Here is a 21,700-nt window from a genome sequence, read left to right on the forward strand (position 1 = left end):
CCCAGGAGCCCATGGAAGGAGATCTTGCTAAGGAAGAAATGTTAGACCTCGAAGGGGTGAATTTTGGTGAGAGATTCTATTTTTCTTACAGTTGTAGATGCCAGTCATTGGCTAACCTCAGATTGTTTACAACAATCATGTAAGCAATTTGAGTATTTCCTCAGGAAAAGCAGATTCATTGTTTCTGGGGCTATTAACAGTCTAAGGAGAAATGGCTTTTACTGTGGTTATTCATTTAGTTGTTATAAAATATAAGGTGGTACATTGACCTTCTATAATGGCTAAGACTGTCTTCTTCTTTGGGCATGCCTGTGGGAGATTATCTAGATTAGGTTAACCTGTGGAGTATCTGTGGGGATTACCTAGATGAGGTTAGCTTCTGGAGTATCTGTGGGGATTACCTAGATGAGGTTAGCCTCTGGAGTATCTGTGGGGATTACCTAGATGAGGTTAGCTTCTGGAGTATCTGTGGGGATTACCTAGATTAGGTTAGCCTCTGGAGTATCTGTGGGGATTACCTAGATGAGGTTAGCCTCTGGAGTATCTGTGGGGATTACCTAGATGAGGTTAGCCTCTGGAGTATCTGTGGGGATTACCTAGATGAGGTTAGCTTCTGGAGTATCTGTGGGGATTACCTAGATGAGGTTAGCCTCTGGAGTATCTGTGGGGATTACCTAGATGAGGTTAGCCTCTGGAGTATCTGTGGGGATTACCTAGATGAGGTTAGCCTCTGGAGTATCTGTGGGGATTACCTAGATGAGGTTAGCCTCTGGAGTATCTGTGGGGATTACCTAGATGAGGTTAGCCTCTGGAGTATCTGTGGGGATTACCTAGATGAGGTTAGCCTCTGGAGTATCTGTGGGGATTACCTAGATGAGGTTAGCCTCTGGAGTATCTGTGGGGATTACCCAGATTAGGTTAGCCTCTGGAGTATCTGTGGGGATTACCTAGATGAGGTTAGTTGAGGTGGGAAGATACACCTACATATGGGTAGAATCATTCTGTGAGCTCTGTGTTGCACAAAACTGAGAAAATTAGCTGAGTGTGAGAATGCACACCTCCCCCCTGATTTCTGATAGCAGACACAGTGTGACTAGCTGCCTTGAGATACTTCTACTATGATTCCCACCATGATGGGCTGTTTAGCCCAGGTCTGTGACCCCACATCAACCCTTCATTCTTTTAAGTTGCTTTGCTTTGCTCAAGATTTTTTTTTTAATCACAATCCATTCACATTTGGAAATGAGATGTATAATTTAAAAATGTGTATATTGTCCTTTAGGATGAACATCCCTGAAGGGGCTCTGGCTTAAAATTCTTGGAAGGAGGACATGATTTCTGCAGCAGAGCTGATTTTTTTTTCTGTGAGGTAGCTTCACTTTGTGGAGCAGTCACTCTTTAGATAGACCTTCTTGTGTCTGGGAGAATGGTCTCTCTGCAGAAGGTTGGGAGAACCATTGGCCAGTGAATGGGTGTCTCTGTCTATCTATTGTTCTGAATACTGTGTTGGTTACCAGGGACACACAGATGAAAGAAAGCTTTAGGAGCTGGGGCTGTCTATACCTTTGATACAGATATCTCCAAGTGCATCCTGCCGACTTCAAAGTCTCCATTTGCTCTTTCATTCTGGGGACTAACACTAAACATAATGTGGAGTTTTCTGAGAGCAGTTTCTTTTCTCCATCTTCAGTCTTCTCCCATCTACTCTCTGACCCCAGTAAAGTTATAATTGTTACTTTTAACACTTGATTTTGAGACCAGTCTTGCTAAGGAGTCCACATTGACCTCGATCTTGTGATCCTCCTAGACACCTGAGATTACAGGATAATAGGTAAGCCACTGATGTCTGGTGCTAAAGTCAGTTCTGAAAGATAAAAAGCTATAAAATTGATATTTTCTATATTTTATAATGAAAGAAATATGTAGAATATTACGTTGAACCTTTGACATTCTGTAGAAGGCTTAGTAGACAGGAGAAGCCACAGTTCAACAAATACTTAGCATTGAATTAGTCAACTCGGCATTTATAAAACAATGAAAAGACTCTTTTCTTGTTTTGCCCCCCCCCCCATTTTTGGGCATATATTAATTGTGCCAAATAATGTTTTTTGCGATATTTTCATAATGTACATAATATACATTATAATTTTTACCCCTTCATTCTTTTATCTGTTTCCCTCTCCTACCCTCCATCCCTCTTTTCAAGTCTCCCTCCTACTTTTCATGTCTTTTTTCAGATTTGCAAATATATAAGAGAACTGGACTACGTTTGTCTTTCTCAGCCTAGCTTAAACAAACCCGAGTCTGGAGAAAGCTCAGCAGTGTTAAGATCAGGCACTGCTATTGCAGGGGACCCATGTCACATGATGTATAACTAAGTGCCTGTAACTCTAGCTTCACAAATCCTACTCCCTCTTCTGGACTCCTTGGGTATCTGCACTTGCCCATGTATTTACCCACACATAGACAAACACATAATTCATTTTTTAAGCTCTAAAACCATGTAAAAAATTACAAACCTATGTGGACATGGTACAGGCCAAATAGCACTTACGTTAAAACTAGGAGTGTTTCAGTTTTGGATTTTGAAATATCCATTGTCATAATGAGATCTCTTGAGGCTTGGACGTTAAGCCTAAGTGTGACCTTTATTTGTGTTTCATACACATTATACAGACAGCTTAAACTTAATTGATGTAATATGTTTAGTATTGCTAGCATTTTGGTTGTGAATTGACACATAAAATCAAGTGTGGAATTTCCCATTTGTATCCAATTAGTGCCTACCAAGTTTCATATTTTGCTACATTTCAGGTGATCTGCCTCTTCCACTCAGGACCCTTTTCTTATTGACCTTTCAGTCTGAATTTAAGAATGCGTTAACTCACTGACACTAGTACCTTCATCATCCAACAACTTCTGAATAGTTCCACCAGCTAGGGACCAAGTTTTCAAAATCAGAGCCTTTGAGAGGATACTCCATATCCATATCATAACATCAATTAGTTGATTAGTCATTCTCTGGCAAACAACAACAACAACAACAACAACAACAACAAAATTCTGCCTCTCCCAACCATCCAGGTCTCCAGTTGCTAGCTGCTAAGTGAGACAGGCGCCTTTAAGGGCAAACTCCTATATTAACACACTTGCAAAATATCTTGTCCTTGCATTTTTGCTAAGACTTTTCAGAGAAAACTGAGCATGCTCAGAATCATTCTTTTTGCTATCTTTATTCTTCGAGGGTAGCCACATTTTGTAATCAATTTGTATACAATCTTCCTGATGGCTAACCTTCACTGTCCACCCAGGAGACAAATCTTGGTGTGTCTGTAAGGGCGTTTCTAGGGAGATGTAGCTGAGGTGGGAAGACCCACCTTAAATGTGAGCTGTGATATCCTATGGACTGGGGTTCTGGACTGAGTCAAGAGGAGAAAATGATTGGGCGTCAATAAGTATTCATCTCTCTCTGCTCCCTAGCTGTGACTGCAATGTGAGCAGCTGCCTCATTGTCATTGTGCTTTTCCCATCATGATTGAGGGAAACACACACACACACACACACACACACACACACACACACACACACACACACTCTAAAAGTGAAGCTAGGTATATCTTGAAAGCAATAAGAGAGGAAAGCAATTCAAATGACTGATGATTTCGCCTCAGAAGCCATGGGGCCAGAAGGAAGAGGTATCAGGAAGGAAAAAATGGTCAGTCAAGAGTCCTTTATCCAGTAAAAAAATAAAGAAAGCTCATGGCCATTTGAAGTACCCTAACAGCATGGGGTATACCAGGAAGTTCTCTAAAGAGAATAGAAAGGATACAAGAAAGAATCTTGGAACACTAGGAAGAAAGAAGGAACATAACAAACAAAAACATGTAAAAATACTTTGCTTCTCTTGAGATTTCCTCTCTCAAGTCTTCTAAATTATGAGCTTGTACACTCAACAAATATTTTATGACTATTGTCATAACTTAGAGGTTTAGCCTGTAGCTCTGGGAAAAAGTTCTGAAGTCTTTGTTGTTAGCTCCAGCCTCCTCTCCCCAAAGCATGAGCATTAATGTAGATCTAATAAAAGTGGGGTTTGTGGTCCTGCCTTAGAGTCAAGTGGCCATCAAATTAGCCACAGCAGGGGGACAGCCAGTCCAAGAGAGTCCACAGCAACAATACTAGTTGGCATTAGAGGACCAAATACTCCCCTCAATTATAGCTGCTGCCTCTGTGGCTTGTCGGATGAGCATCTTGTTCTGGCTGAAGCCCATCAATTTCAGGCCACATCCTTTGTATGTGGGTCTCCTACTTGTGATAAGATTAAGGGTCGAGCCTTAGTTTAAAGGCTTTCTTCTATAATATCTTTGTTTTCTCACTTTCTCACTCCTTTATTATTTTCAGGGCAGCAGTAACACAAATAAACTCCATGGCAAACGGTTTCTGGGACTTTGAGTTATTGGCTGACCTAGACCAACCACTAAGTGGTGGAGAGAAATCCAGTGGGCTTAGCTTTCTTAGGTTGTGATTGTGGTAATGTCTCGGGACCCTGGAATTGACAAACTGTTGACTGAAATGGGCTTTGGCTGGATAAAGAAGATATATTTGAAAATAAATGATTGTGATAAGAACACTAACATGAGATCGACCCCCCCACCCTCTTAACAAATGATGTGTATAATGAATTATTGTTGACTGTGGGTCCATGTGAGGCAGGTCTTTAGAGCATACTCCTCGGATGGAAAGTTTATGCTAGTTGGTTGGGAACTCCACACTGTCCTTCCTGCAGCCAACAAGACCCACCTTTCTTCTCTCTGAGTCTATGAATTTGACCACTTTAGATACCTATAAAGAGTAATTCTCAACAAACCACTGTAGAAGGAGACTTACTTAGTTCTTCAACTGCTCAAGGGGAAATGTGAAGGGTTTCTTCCCATGCAGTATAATCCTTTTATTAAGGAATATTTCAGCACTGGCCTTTTGTGCAGATCTTATGTGATCTACCTCATACCTGCTCTGCACTGCCCTTGCCCATCAGTTTTCCCTATTCAATGCTTCACCCGCATGGACTTGCTTGCCGGTTCTTGCTTTCAAGGCTTGTTCTTTTTTTCAGGCTCTTTCTTTTGTTTATAATGATGTTCCCTGCTGTCCATCTGGAAAACTACTCTTCATTTAAAAGTTTTTATTTTTATTTTTTATTTTTTTGGTTTTTCGAGACAGGGTTTCTCTGTCTCTGTGTAGCTTTGCGCCTTTCCTGGAACTCACTTGGTAGACCAGATTGGCCTCGAATTCACAGAGATCCGCCTGCCTCTGCCTCCCAAGTGCTGGGATTGAAGGTGTGCGCCACCACCACCTGGCAAAACATTGTCCAAAGGTAACTAGAAGTCACAGAAGAAGTAGCTTACCCTCTACCTAGTCCCAGCACCCAGCGCTCTAATTATCTTCTCCTAACAGACCCCTTGTTAGGAGTAATCCTTTAACCATGATGTCCTGAGAGACTCTCAAATCACACAAGACCGTAGCAGAAGATAAATAGAAATTGTTCTCTCTTGGCCTGGTGGTGTGTGAACGTAGGGTGTGGTAGCAGGTTTATGAGCTTCAAGACATCTCGGGTTACATAAGTCAAAAAACAAACAAGCTTTCATAATACATTAGCATGGAGAAGGCTTGTGAGTCCTGGTGTTTTTTTGGTTGCCTTCTTGTATTTGGGAGGCAGAGGCAGCCATATCATATCTCTGTGAGTTTGAGGCCAGCCTGGTTTACAAAGAGAGTTCAAGGACAGCTGGGGCTGTTACACAAAGAAACCCTGTCTGAAAAACAAAAAAAAAAAAAAAAAGAAAAAAAGAAAAAAAAAAGGATATACTCAACAACTGAGATGACTTGGAGAAATTGAATGTAGAATATTGTTTGATGTTAAAGAGCCAGTGTTGGTGGGCAAGGTGCACCCTGCCTATAATCAGTACTCAGGAGAAGAAAGGGGCAGAAACAGGATCATGAGTTTGAGGCTAGCCTGGGCTACATATGAGACCCACCGTACCTGAAAACAAACAAACCAACCATTAAAAAAATTGCAAGAGCGTATAAAACAATTGATTAATTTTTAAAAAAGATTCTAAAAGATAATTCCTAAAACCTGTGATGATAGTCTAGTGATGCTTTCAAATGGAATGCTTGGTTTTTTTTAGAGTTCCATACTGATGTACTTACAGATAGATGATAAAATATGATGGTGGAATTCACCTCCAAATTATCCAGGGTTGCCAGGCGGTGGTGGCACATGCCTTTAATCCCAGCACTTGGGAGGCAGAGGCAGGCGGATCTCTGTGAGTTTGAGGCCAGCCTGGTTTCCAAAGTGAGTTCCAGGAAAAGTGCAAAGCTACACAGAGAAACCCTCTCTCGAAAAACAAAAACAAAAACAAAAACAAAAACAAAAACAAAAACAAAAACAAAAAAATTATCCAGGGTTGAGGCATTACATGGTGCAGAGATGAGACAAGACTGGCTATGCATTGCAGATCGGAGAAACTAGGTGATGGGTTCATGAGGACTCATTATAGTCTTTCCTTTAGCGTATGATTAGCCATGTTCATCATGAAAGGTGAATTACAAACAGGGACAGTCTGTTGAACATGAGGCTGGCTCTCTGATTTCACTTAGGCTTGGACTGTGTTTATAACCTGTCGTCTGTTTCCTGTTTCCGTAGAGACCGATAAATATTATTATAATAAGAAAAAATGACTTTGCTGAAATATTTTTTTCCAAAGGCTCCCCTCATATAAGAAAAATCCGGGGCTGCCAAACCTGTGAAACTGAGATGGGGTGAAGAACCTCGTGTGGTTGCTGACTCGCTCTTTAGGGCCCCCCCTCCCCACTTCTGCCATTTGGTCTTTGATACTCACATCTGAGAGCCATCTGTGGCTGTGGCCTAGAAATGTTTTGGCATCTGAAAAGGATGGAACTACTGCATCTAGGCTGTGCTGGTTGCTCAAAATAATCAAGAAACTATTTGGAGTTCAGGATCAGAGTACTTTCAGGGCTGTTATGAACCTTATGTCTTGTCTAGTCCAACTCACAGCTATGAAAGATGGAGCCGTGGGAGCCTGGGGAAATGAATGACTTGGTCAAGGTTTCACAGGTCATGGCAGAGATGAGATCTGCATCTCATCTCACTGATCTCCAGAGCTCACGACTCTTCTGCCCACATTGTATCCATGGTGACAGTGTAGCCATCCTTTAGAAGAGTGAAGATCTTCTAAAGTGACCCTTGCTGCTCCTTCCTTTGACCATCAGACAACCGAATTAGTGATCCTCAAGGAACTGCTGTCTCCGCAGAAATCTCACACTGGGGGAGGGAAAAGCTTCTCTCTCAGGAAGAGACTGACAGCTTGTTGAACCATCTTGAGGGAGAGATTAAAACCAGACAATAGTAAGTTAGTGAGGGCAGGATCACACTTTGATCATCCTCACTTAGTGGTGCACACCTCTTGTCTTCTGTGTAAACCTAAAGCTCACGCTCGGGCTCCACAGGTAGACTGGGTGTGTGGGTGTGGGGTTATAACTGGGGCTCTTTGCTCCTCTTCCCAGTGTGGGCCACATAGAATAAGCCTACTTTTTGTTTTTCAGTCTGTGTAACTGGCCTATTGACAGGTGGCTGAGCCCAGCTTGTTAGAGTAGCCAGGCATCAGGCTCTGACCTCAAGAACTCTGGTGACAGAACCCTGATTAGCTTCGTTGCCTTCAATATGAACTTTCCATTATCTCTACCACTCACTATCTGGGACCACGTGCTCCTAAGATTTGGGCTTTTCCATTCTTCCAGTACAGAGAAGAGAGGTTGGTGAATGTGCTGGTGTTGGGGAGGGTGGCGTGACTTTACGGTAGCTGGCCCAATCAACTGGAAGAATTTCTAAGGGGAAGTTGTGACTCACAGTTGGTAGTGAAGAAAGTTGTGTGAATCTGTGCTTGCCAAAGCCAGGAATGAGGAGCTGGACAAACAGGTTCTCAGGTCAGATGATCTGAGTTTGAATCCACACTCTGTCACTTCCTATCTCTGTGACCTTGGACATCTTATCCTAAACTCTCCATACTTCATTTCTTCAGTGCGACAAGCAATAGTGACTACTTTATGGCTTTGTTGTGAAGATTTATTGTGTTGACACATTTGTCTGTGACCTCAGGGGATACTAGAGGCTAGCAACTGGCATGGGTATGAATTTGGTATCATGAAGTTTTCAGGCAGGCCCTGCAAGGTGTGATTTCAAAGAGTTTTAGAATCTCTTTCATTCCAGCGGGGATGCAGTGCCTAAAAATCTGCCCTGGAAATTAAAGACCATGTTATCATCATATGTGTTAATCTAAAACTAACAGAGATGATCTTGAAGCCATACACATCTCATCACCAAATCATGTGTCATCAAAGACAGCTGGTTTAGCCAAGCTGTAGTCGTGATCATCATAAAGGCAGTCTGGTGTCTCCAAATGCATTGTAGCAGGAGTTATTGGTGCCCGTATCCATTGCAAGTGGCATAAATATCCAACCTTGTTTGGCTTACTGTTTTCTCCCTTCTCATTTTCCTATATCTTAACACTTTTCTGGGATTACCTTTTGACTAGAATGTGCACTCAAATCTGTGTCCTCAGATCTGCTTTTGAGAGACTCTGGGCCAAGACAACAGCCTTCAGTGTCTGGTTGAGATCTTCCATCCTGTATTCTTTCCCTCTCTATTTCCCATGTCTCCAACCACAGTTCCAACCCTAATATGTATGGACTACTTTTCTGATATTATTTTAGAAACAATTCAGCCGCTACCACAGTAAGACAGACACCCCTTGATTTCAAATATTTCTGTGGTAACTCCTCTCAGGTAAGTAAGGCATGCAGTATTCAGAAATAATTATTATCCATGCCATATGGAACGACACACGTGAAGGGGGCGATTGTTAAGACACCGTTTCTCAGCAGAGCTAAATATTTGAATTGCCTTTGAAAATTAAACTCCAGACAAGATTGGGAAGCTCAGGCTTGGGTGGTGAGTTATTTGACATCTCAGTACCACCATCTCCAAGCTGTGCAAGCTGTCAGCATTCAGACTCATTGTCGGTGTTAGAAAATCCACACCAGATTCATGAAGTTCCTTTGGATGGATGGAAAACACTAGCATTTCCAAATCCTTTTTAAAGAGGAAAAGAATCTTAGGAGAATTCATAAGATGTTTTCCAGCTTCGGGTTCAGTTCTGTTAAAAGCCCGACCACACCACTCCTCTGTTTCGATAGTGACGTTGAAGCTTAAACAAGGATCTCTTAAACAAAGGTTATCTCTTTCCGATCTGGGACACTAATTGTTTTCATAACTTTTCCTCATTCAAATGTGAATGATGATACTGTGATGCTGAATACTGATTGTCTACCTGACAGGCTCTAGATTCACTTAGGATACAAGGCCTAGTGTATCTGGCAGGAACATTCCTGATTTAGTTGAGGCTGATTCCATGGGCTTTGGTTTCCACACTGAATCAAAAGGAGGACATGAGCTGGACGCATCCATCCACCGTCTCTGCTTCCTGATAGGACACAGTGTGACTAGTGGCCTCCGGACCTGCCGTCAGTCCTTCCCTGTCATGATGCACTGTTCCCCCTGGAACTGTGAGCCCAAACGGAAACTTCCTCAGGTTGCTTCTTTCAGGCATTTTGTTACAATAAGACAACTACACTTTCCAAATCTCATATGTAGATTGGCTCATTGAAACTTTCAAGTAAATGATAACACTCAATGTTTAAATGGTTCCCCCCGCCATGACATAGCTCCAAGCATTATTAAATAAGCATGGAACTTTCTAGAACACTGCTTGCCTTTATCCCAATCCCTTACCTTTATGAAGAAGTTTTCACCATGATGAAGGTGATTTTAAGTTGGGAATAGTGGTGCAAGGCTTTAATCCCAGTTGCCCAGGAGGTTGAGACAGGAGGATGATAAATTTTGAGGTTAGCCCGGGTGGCTTAAGGACCCCCAGTCTCAAAACATTTTAAAAAGGCTGGAGATGTAGTTCATCAGTAGATCACTTGCCTGACATGTATAAGTTCATAGGTTAAATCATCAGGGGAAAACGGTGACTCTAGGCTATATCATTATATCATTGTAGTTGTCACTCCATAACGTATGGATACAGTAAGTTCTTCTGTCCGTCCATTCTCCCGCCTCTCTATCCAGTAAAGATATTTGTTATGTAGTCACAGTGTAGTTCTGGCTCAACAGGACTGAACAAAACAGCTAGAGGCCCCAGCTCTCATGGAGCGAATAGGCTAGTGGGTCCCACAGCGTGGATTTTAGTGAGATCTCAGAGTTTGTACTTCTATCGAAAATGTTTTTTAGAAATCTGCTTTGGCTAGTTCCCTCAGAAGTTAACTTGAGGTGTGTTACTTTTTAACTACATAGGTTTGAAGCCAAAGCCCTTGGGATGAGGATAGAGACCTTGCGTCTAAGGGCTGCCTGCCTGCACAGGACAAACACGAGCCCAGAGTCTGGCAGACTTCTGGGGTTTGACCTTGCTGTGAGGTGGGGAGACAGTCCTTGGCCCAGTTGACAAGGCAGGGTGGAGACCCATCAAAACTAACACAGCAGCCCATTCTACATTAATGTTGTGTTATTTGAATACTTTAAAAATCAAGAATGGGTGAGCAGAAGTTGTAGGTAAGATAAGGCTTGGGATGGGTATATCCTAGAGCCCTGATGTCCAGTTGTGGGGCTCACAAATTCTTTAGATCCCTGAGTACTCAAAGTTTCATAACGGTCAGAAAGCAGTCATCTGGATTTGTGGGAATTCTCCCTGAGGGAATGGAACACATCCCTGGACACTTCTGTGGCTCCCACGTGGCTCAGCTATCACCCTGATAACTGGGATGAGAGCTGAGTTCTCAAAAGGAGTGGCCTGCTCACCTTCATGGATATGACCTGACTACAGTAGTTCTTGCTTACTTTTATGTGGTCGGAAGGCACAAATCTGGTAATCTAGCTCTTCCTCCCTTCTCTACCTTTGGACATGGTTAAATCAAGCTTTATCTGAAGAGGCTGATCAATGTGGGACTTATTCATGAAGGAGGTTCCTGGCAATGTTCACATCCCCATAATAATCATTTTTGTGTATGTCTCCATTGTGACATACACAATTATAGTTGTGTTTCTCTCCTTTCTGTTACTGTAGCAAAATACCTGAGACAATCAGCTTAAAAAGGAGAAAGGTTCATGGTTCCAGAAGCTTCAGCCTGTAGTAGATTTGAGCAACTGTTTTGGGTTGCAGTAAGGCAGAACCTCATTATGGGAGCACTTGATAGAGGGAGCTGCTCACATCCTGGCAGTCAGGAACTAAAAGAGAGAGTGGAAGGGGCTGGGGTGTAATCAGTGGGAGAACTCTCCTGAGGATGCATAAGATGTGGTGAGAGGGGAAGGAAAGGGAAAGGAAGGGAAGAGAAGAGAGGAGAGAGGAGAGGGGAGGGGAGGGGAGAGGAAAGGAGATTCTCACAGTCCTTTCAGATCACATGCCACTACACCCCACCACTTGAACACTTTACCATCTTCCAAGAGTGCACAGCCTTTGACATGTGGGCCTTTGGGGCCATTAAAAGCCTGAAGCATAGCACCAGCATTTGTTTATTTTTATGCAAATATGCCTGCAAATAGGTCAGGAATTTTCTTTTCTTCTTGCCTCCTCCAGTGGCCACCTCAGAAGGTGCTTTTTCTGACCAGAAACAGAAGTTTGCTTATGCATGACTAAATGGGCGAATGGAGAATCGCTCTCTCAATGCCACAGAGCGAAGATCCTGGAATTGGCATGAACCGGCCATTAACACCGTCACCCTCTGAGCTGCCGTCTTACCCCGTGTGGGGCAGCTTCGATTTCTACAATACTGCTGGCATGCAGGATGTTGCTTCATCCAACTGTCTTCCAATGGAGTGGCTATTATATTTCGAATGGAAAAACTGCTCTATCATTTTAAGTGATGGTGAAATAATAGAACAGATAATAACCTCAAATGCCAGACAGCATTATCTGCATGGAACTTTACAAGAAGCAGTTCTACAAGATCCATTTGCAAAATACAGAAGAAGGGAGAAAAATACTGTTTCAGACCCCTGACTGCCATGTGTCGTTTTAAAAAAGGATTCGTTTAATTTGGTTTTAGTGCATAGTTTGTGTTGCTCCCACGTGTGGCTGTTTGCCGTGGGCATGCAGTGCCTGAAAAGGCCAGAAGAGGGCATCAGATCAGCGGGAACTGCAGTTACAGATGGTTCTGGGTGTTGGGAATTGAACTCAGGTCCTCTGGAGGAGCAGTCAGTGCTCTTAACTGTTAAGTCATCTCTCTAGCCCCGTATGTGCACTGTTTTTATAAAAACAAAAATGTTTGCCACACAGCAGGATATGGCAAAGATCTACCAGTCAGGAGAGAACAGTTTTGCAATTATGTGAAATTAAATATCAATTTTTGAGTCAATTCTTGTTTAAGTAAGGTAAAGTGAAACAGGATCCTAATTAGTCTTAACAATAAAAACCTAGAGTTAGATATTAGGGTGGAAGCTGAAAGATCAGGAAAGCAAAGCAGCAGCCACCTAGAGACCTCTTACTTCTATAAGTCTCAGACCAAATGTGGGGGATCCTGTCTCTACAAATCCTCAGACTGAAGGGGCCTGAGACCCTGTCTCCACCCGCCTTATATTCCTTTCTCTGCCTCTCACTTGCTGGGATCAAAGACTTGAGCCTCCCAAGTGCTGGGATCAAAGTCATGCATCACCACCTCCTGGCTCTGTTTCTATTTTAGACTGGATTGATCTCCTGTAGCCCAGGGTGGCCTTGAAGTCCTGATCTTCCTCCTCCCAAGTGCTGGGATTAAAGGTGTGTGCCTCCACTGCCTGGCCTCTATGGTTAATTAGTGGCTAGCCCCGCCCTCTGATCTCCAGGCAAGCTTTATTTGTCAGAATACAAACAAAATATACAACAATAAGGTGGAAATCTGAAGGCTATTTGGGATTTGGGAAGGTCTGGACATTAGGCCATGGATCTATATACTTGTCTACATGAAGGGTAGAACTTGTAGGCTTTTGATTTTACTATTGAGATTGTGTGGGATGTATGTATTATGAGGCATGGGAGAATGTCTCAAGAGTCCCAGTGTGTGCCTGAAACTGTAGCTGGTACTGAACCCTGTAACTTAGTGTCTTCCGTCTTTAAGCTCTTATCATGCACTGTGCTGTACATTTATCAGTTTGATATATTTTATCACTTTATACATTTATCAGTTTGTACATCAGCAAAACAGAATACATTTTCACCCTCTTTACAATCGCATGGTTTGAAGATAGTCTCAGTATACAATCTTATCTCTTTAAATTGAGAGGTTTCACCCTTTTTTGCTTAAAGGAAGCATTCTATGGCTTATCCTTGGCATATCCAAATTGCCATCATCTAATGTGCATCTCTAAAGCACATGGGGTCATTTTATCAGAGAAAATGGGGACATAAATACCTCCACACGGTGATGGTCTGTCTGATAATGGAGGTGATGCCTCGTGACTAACAAGCAGGTTAAATGCAGATGCATGGGGAAGGGAGGGTTCATGGATATGTGGAAGATCTCCTCTTCCTCAGAATGTTGCAGTATGTAATTTACAATGTATGAATTGCATGTTTCTAGAATTTTCCATTTTAACAGTTTCAGATCATGGCTGACTATGGTGGAAACAAAACCAGAACTAACAAGGAACTACTCTGGTACAGCTACAGAACAAGAGTGGGTTAAATATTTTGTTTGAAAGTAGTCCTTAGGTACGGAGGGTCCCTGGTCATCAGGCTCCTTTCTGCTTTGATATCTTTAGCACTTGGCTTTAAGTTTGCCGAGTGGTTCATCTTTGTTGCTGGAGGTCTGATGTCACGCCTGGAATCCAAAGACTTGGGAATGAGAGAGAAAAGGACTTTGCTTCCTGCTGAGTCATCTCTCTTTAAAGGACCTTCCTATACGCTCCCAGCCATTTACTACTACTTCTACTACTTCTTCTTCTTCTTCTTCTTCTTCTTCTTCTTCTTCTTCTTCTTCTTCTTCTTCTTCTTCTTCTCCTTCTTCTTCTTCTCCTTCTTCTTCTTCTTCTTCTTCTTCTTCTTCTTCTTCTTCTTCTTCTTCTTCTTCTCCTTCTTCTTCTTCTTCTTCTTCTCCTCCTTCTTCTTCTTCTCCTTCTTCTTCTTCTTCTTTTTAAAGATTTATATATTTACTATGTATACAGCAAGTGTGACTGCAGGCCAGAAGAGGGCACCAGATCTCATTACAGATGGTTGTGAACCACCATGTGGTTGCTGGGAACTGAACTCAGGACCTCTGGAAGAACAGTCAGTGCTCTTAACCACTGAGCCATCTCTCCAGCCCGCCATTTACTTCTTAATGACCACGACCAGCAGGGAGAGAAGCTAGAAATGCCATCTTTTGGCCATGCATGTTTGTGGCTTCAAATTTAATTAGACTTTGTTGTTGTTATCAGGACAGAAAAGATGCCTGTTGAAAAATAAACCGGTAGTATGGTCTGCTGAGTGAGTCTGACAGACCACAGCTAAAGATCAAAGCAGAGCTCTGCAAGGCTTCCTGAACCCAGGGTGTGAACCAAGGCACTTCACGTAATGCCACCCTCCCCATGCCAAAGCAGGCACGTGGGAGCACCTGTTGGAGGACAAGCAGGCTGCCAGTCTGTTGAAAACCCTCAGGGGTTGTTAATCTTGGTGGATTGGCCAAAGTTCAAGGCCTGACCTTTATTAGGCAGGAAATGAGACTCGGGTTTTCACCCCCAGCAAATCAAAACTCAATTTGGGTCTTAAAATGAAACTCAAGGGCTAGTGAGATGACTTGTTCATAAGTCTGATGACTCCTGCTGGATTCCTAGGACCCACATAGCGGGTCCCTACTCCCCCCAACTGTGTTCTGACTTCACGTGAGTACTGTAGCATGCATGCCCTTCTCCACAAATCATAACTATTTTAAAAAGAAGCACAAGTAACCCTCAACACGGGGGTGAAGTCGTCAGTGTAGAAGAGCAAAGTGTTCATTAATCTGCAACAAGAGAGGACTGACAAAGAGATGACAATGTTCACCAAAGTTCACCCAGGACGCTACATCAGGTGAAACCAAAGAAGCCAGTGAGTACGTATGAAACCAGGCAAAACCAAAAACGGATCAGTAGATGTCCTCTGTCCTCACGCCAGTCCTGGGTAAGACCTGTGGTCCTCAGCCTGTGCTAGCCTTTTTTTTTTTTTTCTTTGTACACCTCCATCCAAATGGGAGTCAATGACCTTTGAGCACATTATAGAAGGTTCCAGAATTCCATGCCTCTTCAAGATGTCTTTGTTGTCTCTAATCCAGACTCAAGTGGAAGATTTAACTTCCAGAGAGCAATTTATTCTCATACTCCAATGTCTAAAGAAAAGCCACAGTGTAAACCCCATATACTGACTTAACAGGCCATTGCACAGACATGTATGGTTAAAACCAGAAAATGAATGTGATCCTTCCTCCCTGGGAGACCTTATGAGTGATGAGCAGGGTTTGCCAATTCAGAGTTAACTGACTGTTACCAGGCAAACCGGATCTGAGACCTGACAGCCAGTTCTTTTTACTAACTAGTATTGTGTTTCAGACAAGAAAGACACCTGGGTCCACTGCTGTTATAAAACCATAGACAGGATGGAACCTGGCAGCCTTAAAGGACCCATGTGGACCTGCTAACCACCCCTTCCCTAAAGGGGTCATAATCAATCCCCCTACTCAATGATCAAAGCCCCCATTTCCTCTTAAAAAGGACCATATCCTTTGTTTGTGTGAGCTGATAATCGTATTAACATTAACAGTTGTGAGCAATATTTCCCAGCTTTTCTCTGTTCTCTGAGGGCAGGGGGAATAGCAGACAATGTGAGTTCTGTTCCCAGAACCCATGTTGGGTGTCTCATAACCATCTGTAACTCTGGCTCCAGGGGGACCTGACTCCTAGAACCTGCACTCCCATGCATGTACCCCACTCCTATAATTGAACATTAAATTATTTTTTTAAAGAATAAACTTCTGTTTGCTGTGTACCAGACTCTTCAGGGTTCTAAGGGAGAGAAAAAAAGAACACAGCTTTGGTCAGAAATTGGTAACAAATGACTCAGCAGAGAGCCCCCAAAGAAAGCAGCCGGCAGATGAGTTTTGTCAACAGGAAGTCAAGGTGTTAGAGCTTAAGCTCTTGGTGCTCCCTGCACAGCATGCTGAGGACCTGAGCTGCATCTTAGCATTCTGGGAAATTCTGAACCTTGGGAGACATCTGGATGCATTGTCCTGAGGCAGGTTGACCCCAGTGTCTCGCTCCCTCCTCTCCCGAACATCTGCTGTTGTCAAAACTTGGACTGTGTTGAAGACCCACTTCAGGTTGGATAACTGAATGAAAGTTCCTGAAAAGGAGCTGTGTCTGGCTGTGAACAACAACAACAACAACAAAATCTCTCAGAAGGCATGTCTGTGTCTGAGAGACTGATGGACTGGTTGGGATTACAGTGCGGTGAAGAGACTGAAATGTTGTGGATTCAGAGGCTAGTTACCTTATCTTGGCCTATCTTAGCCTTCTGGAACAGCCATGGCTTACCCCACTCTGTATCTGAACTAACATCTCATGATAACAAATAAAAACCTTTCAGAATTTAGTAACTTAGCAGAACATTAGCTTGTACCAATCCCAAAGCTAAGAACATCATGAAATAGCATCTTGGGCATATAAAATAGCTCCCCACCCCTCATCTTGTTATAACCACCTCTCTGGTATACCCACCAATGTATTTTAAATTTGCCTTTTTTTATGACTTTCTTTTCTGTAAAACTATAAGTACTTCATGAAACTGCTTTCACATTGGAACATGGAATTTGGGGTGACCTACATCTGTGTTCCCAGGCCATGGTCACTCATAATGGCTCCAGAATCAACTGTGTCTTGTTCCCTTTAAGAGGAGAGCTGTGGTTTTTATGTAGATATATCTTAAATGATGAAATTTACTTTTCAAGTTCTGGAGTCTAGGAAATCCAAGATCAATTTGTTTTCTGGGGAAGGCCCTCTTCCTGACTTCTATACGGTCACCTTGTGACTGTGTCTCCATGTGTAGAGGGAAAATGAATTTACTGGTGTCCTTCTAATAAGAACATTTCTCTCTCACTAGGCTTCTACCCTACGATCATATTTAACTCTGTTTACCTCCTTAGAGACTCTATCTCCAAATACAGTGACAGACAGGACATCGGCCCATGGATTGGAATTTGGAGTGGGGAATAACTCAGTTCAAGGACAGTGTTGTTTCCCAAAGTCACCGCTGGATCAGAGGGAGAGTTTTGGGGGAACAGAAGAGGTCTTGAGTGAATGAATATAGACAGGGCAAAGTCCAGAGTTAGTGTGTATTGTTGACATGGGAACGGCATGTCAAGCAACAATGTCGCAGACCAATGGGAATTTGGCCAGGCCTCCCCCAGGGTGAGGCTCAGAGGGACAGCCAAGCCTTCCATTGGTCCAAGTGCAGAGGTTGGCAGTATGTGCAAACACTAGCAACTGAAGCTTCCTCTGCTTGGATGTTTAGTCCTAGGGACTGCTCACCTCCAGGGACCTCCTACGGAGCCCAACCAAGCCCTCCTCGTCTTCTGTACAGCATGCACGTGCTGAGGGTTGAAGTTGCTGCAGAGTTGGTGTGAGTCTATCACAGTGTGTGGCCTATCTAATCCCAGCTTTCTGAATAGGTGTCTACCCTTCATACCCTCACCACCCCAGTCAGGTTTCTAGGACCACACTGAAAAAAATCTCAGCAGAGAGCTATTCAGATTGACCAAGGATGGCCTCCCTTTTATTGGGTAGTTCTTAAAGCAATAAAGCTCTAAGCATTGTTCTCCATATCATTTCAGAATGAGCTCACATTGTGAACACAGAGTTGGAAGGCTTCTGCTCCCTGCTCCTAGGCTGGATTCATGGCTTATCTGAATCAGTATTGGTTGATTTTTCGAATTGTGTTTGGACTTAACTCAATGTTAGTGCTGTCCACTTGACTGAGGCAGGGTGGACAAAAACAAGGCCATCTTTTACATCTGTGGTAAACTCACATGCCCCAGAAAAGAAAGTGGGAAGACTCCAAATGACTAGGCAAACCACTCTCCTCTGAAATCCTCGAGCACTTTTAAAATCTAAGTATTTGTTTCCAATTAGCCCCTAGCCTCTTTTTGAGACCATAGATAGAATCGTGTAAACATTCAAAGACACACTCACCAAATTAAAACACTACATGTTATTTTAGACAATGTTGGAGAAAACGTTGGTGTGTTTAGCAAAACACTCCCTCTCATAGAGGATGAAGGATGCCTTTGACAGTGGACAACTAGTGGGCTTGTCACTACACACCATTGGTCCCTTTTCAGGGTTGCCAGCTCGGCCATGGCTGATGAAGGAAGCTTCGTCATTCCCAGTGTGTTCTGGTTTAACGCATTGTTAGGAGATGCTCACAGCATGGAGCCTGAAATAAAACACAACTCCAAGTTTTTAGGGCCAGCTTCCCAGAGTTTCATCAAGTGGCTAAGGGAAAATCAGTCTTCTTGGTTATAGATTTATGATGATATGGTTTCAGGTTTTAGAGGTAATAGATACAGAACTATTATTATTTTAATGGTGAGACCAGATAGTCTATAATGTTTCCTTTTATTATACAATATAGCCCGGTGTTTAACAATCAGTATTTTTCATGCTCAATGCTTTTGGTGAATCTAGATGATATAAACTGGGATATCTAAAGACATTTGCTTCTGTGTTTCATTTTTAAAGCAGTTCCAGAATTTTACTTAGTTCACTTTTTAATTTTCTTGAGTCTTAAATCTCTCTCTCTGTGTGTGTGTGTGTGTGTGTGTGTGTGTGTGTGTGTGTGTGTGTGTTGTATGCATGTGTACAGGTATGGACGTGCATAGGAGCACAGAAGTCAGGGAAGGACTTCACTGGCCCTCTTTATCGCTCTCGACTTTTCCCCCTGAGATAGGATCTGGAACTCACTGGTTTTTGTTTGTTTGTTCTGGGCTAGGCTGCTGGCCAGTAGCCCCCACTGATCCTCTTGTCTCTGCCCCTCTGGTCCTGGGATTGCAGGCCCACAGGCTCTGGCCACCTTTTATTTGTGTACCAGGGAACTCAAGTCCTCACATATGCTCAGCAAGTGCTCCTACCCCCTGAGCCATCTCCCAGCTCCTGTAGCCCTCCCTAGTACAGGGTGGTACTCATTCATGATTTCCAAGAACTATGACAAGAAACATAGAAACCAACAAAAAGCATCCATTTCTAAATGCATGTGAGAGAGCTTGAAGGCACCGTCTCCTAGAACATCCCTAGACGAGGTTAAAAGTGGCCCTCTGGACGGGAAGAAACTCCTTATTCTCCACCAGAGTCCTCCATTCAAATTAGAAAAGTCACAAGTCTCATCAGTGAGTGTTGACAACCCAACACAGCTAAGGTCCTCCAGGGACTTGACCTTGGTTATAAATCACTAGTTTACAATGCAGAATTTATATGTATGTTTTTTAAAAATCCCTACCACTTAGTGTTATCTTCTCTTGTAAGATGTTATAAAGGTTACATATTACCAGTTTCTTCTAGAATTTCCAATTTATTAGAATCAGCTGATGTTTTTATTTTTATTTTATTTTTCAGACAGGATCTTTCTTTGAGGTCCAGGCTGGCCTCAAACTCTTGCTCCTTTTGCTGAAGTGTGCCTTGTGCTGGGATTGTAGGCATGCGTCACCATGCCTGGCTAACTGAATTCCTTTTAAATACTTCTGACTTTCAGGCCCACTTTTAAGTTCATTCAACCAGAATTTGGAAGCAGAAGGTCAATACAATCTGTATAACAAACAATCTTATGGTTTTAGACACTGATATAGTTAGTAGAGGTCTGGGAAACATGGCAGAGAATCCTCTTAAAGTTTTATTTTTATTATTTCATATTCATGTCTATTAGCATCTAAAAATTGCATAAATTTATGGGTTTCATGTGACACCTCAGTGATGTATAGATTGTCACAGTGTCGTTAAAAAGCTCATGGAAGCCAGTTCTGTCTAGTATTAGTTTTGCACAAGTAACTTAATTTTGTTTCCTTGACATCATAATTCATATATGTTCTTATTGTTCTTTCTGGATGGGCCAAAGCATAAGGCTATATGAGAATCTTCCTAGCAAATGTTCTGGCAGAAACTCACTGTCAACGAGTACAGTGTAGGCACCCCTCTTCTCCCCTCCTCCCTTCTCCTCCCCCTCCCTTTCTGTCTGTTGGTTTTAATGTGGAGGTGCTGTTACCATGTGAGAAAAGCCATGAGGCATGACAAAACTCACTGTCAGAGCTTTATCAGGAGGAAGGAGAAACAGGACAGAATGTGGTCATACCTGTTGGAAAGACATGTGAGGAGGAGGGAGAGATGGGGGAGGAGGAGAGAGCAGAAGAGAGGGGATGAGTCTGTGACCGCTTTTTAAGGATTCCCTGCACATGCGCATATGGGCTTATGGAGCTACACCACACATGCATAAAGATTGCATGATCACACAGCACACAGATTACATAGGACGTAAGGCCCATTGCTTGGCTACTTAACTGCGCATGTGCAGTCATATACCTGGGGGCGTGGCCAGGAATTCCAACACTCCAGACTCTTTGCTTATTAATTAAAAAAGGCAGGTGAACAGGAATAGGGGTGCTGTGTCTTCTGAGAACTGCTTCCAGATGACTTGATGGGCATCAGTTGACTCTTGGGGGGGGGGAGGGGACTTCTGAAGTGGACAGGCATCCTGGGATGGTGGGCTGTCATCTGCTGCCTTGGACCATCATCCCTCTCGTCCTGGGACTCTGGCTGCCTGTATCTGAGAGAGTACTGGTGAGACAGAGAAAAGCTTAGGAAAAAGAGTTATTATCATTATTTTTATTTCTTCCCCACAGACTCCTCCCCTCTCTTCTGCTCTCTCCTCCTCCCCCATCTCTCCCTCCTCCTCATGTGTCTTTCCAACAGGCCTGACCCAACATTCTGTCCAGTCTCTCCTTCCTCCTAATAAAATTCTGATAGTGAGTTTTGTCCCGCCTCATGGCTTTCCTCACACAGTAACAGCACCACTGCTTTAATAAAGCTTGCCTGGAGATCAGAGGAAATAGCAAGACATTTTAAGTAAACAAAGAAGTCAGGCAGCTGTCACACATGCCCTTAATCCTATCAGTTAGCAGGCAGGGTCTCTGTGTTCAAGGCCACACTAGGGAACAGAGCCAAGCATGGTGACACGTGCCTTTAATCTCAGTACCAATGATAGAGACCTGGAGGTCTGTGGAGACAGGGAATGACAGAGCTGACCAGGAAGAGGAAGTGATGTAGATAGACAGAGAGCAAATCAGATGGCAGAACAGCAAGGCGTATAAGCCTGGGTAGACAAGAAGTCACTCTCTTTGCAAGCTACAGAGTTGGGGAGGTGAGGTTAGCTCGTGGTTTGTTCTATTCCTCTGATCTTTCTCTCAGGCTTTAACCCAAATTTCTGGCTCTGTGTTTTTTATTTATTAAGACCATTTAGAAATTTGTCTACAGATATTACTTGAAAGACAAAGACAGACTTCCACATTTTATTTAGAATGAAACTAACATGGAAAAACAAATCATTAATACACA

This window comes from Onychomys torridus, chromosome 15 (genome assembly GCF_903995425.1).
Source record: "Onychomys torridus chromosome 15, mOncTor1.1, whole genome shotgun sequence".
NCBI lineage: Eukaryota > Metazoa > Chordata > Mammalia > Rodentia > Cricetidae > Onychomys > Onychomys torridus.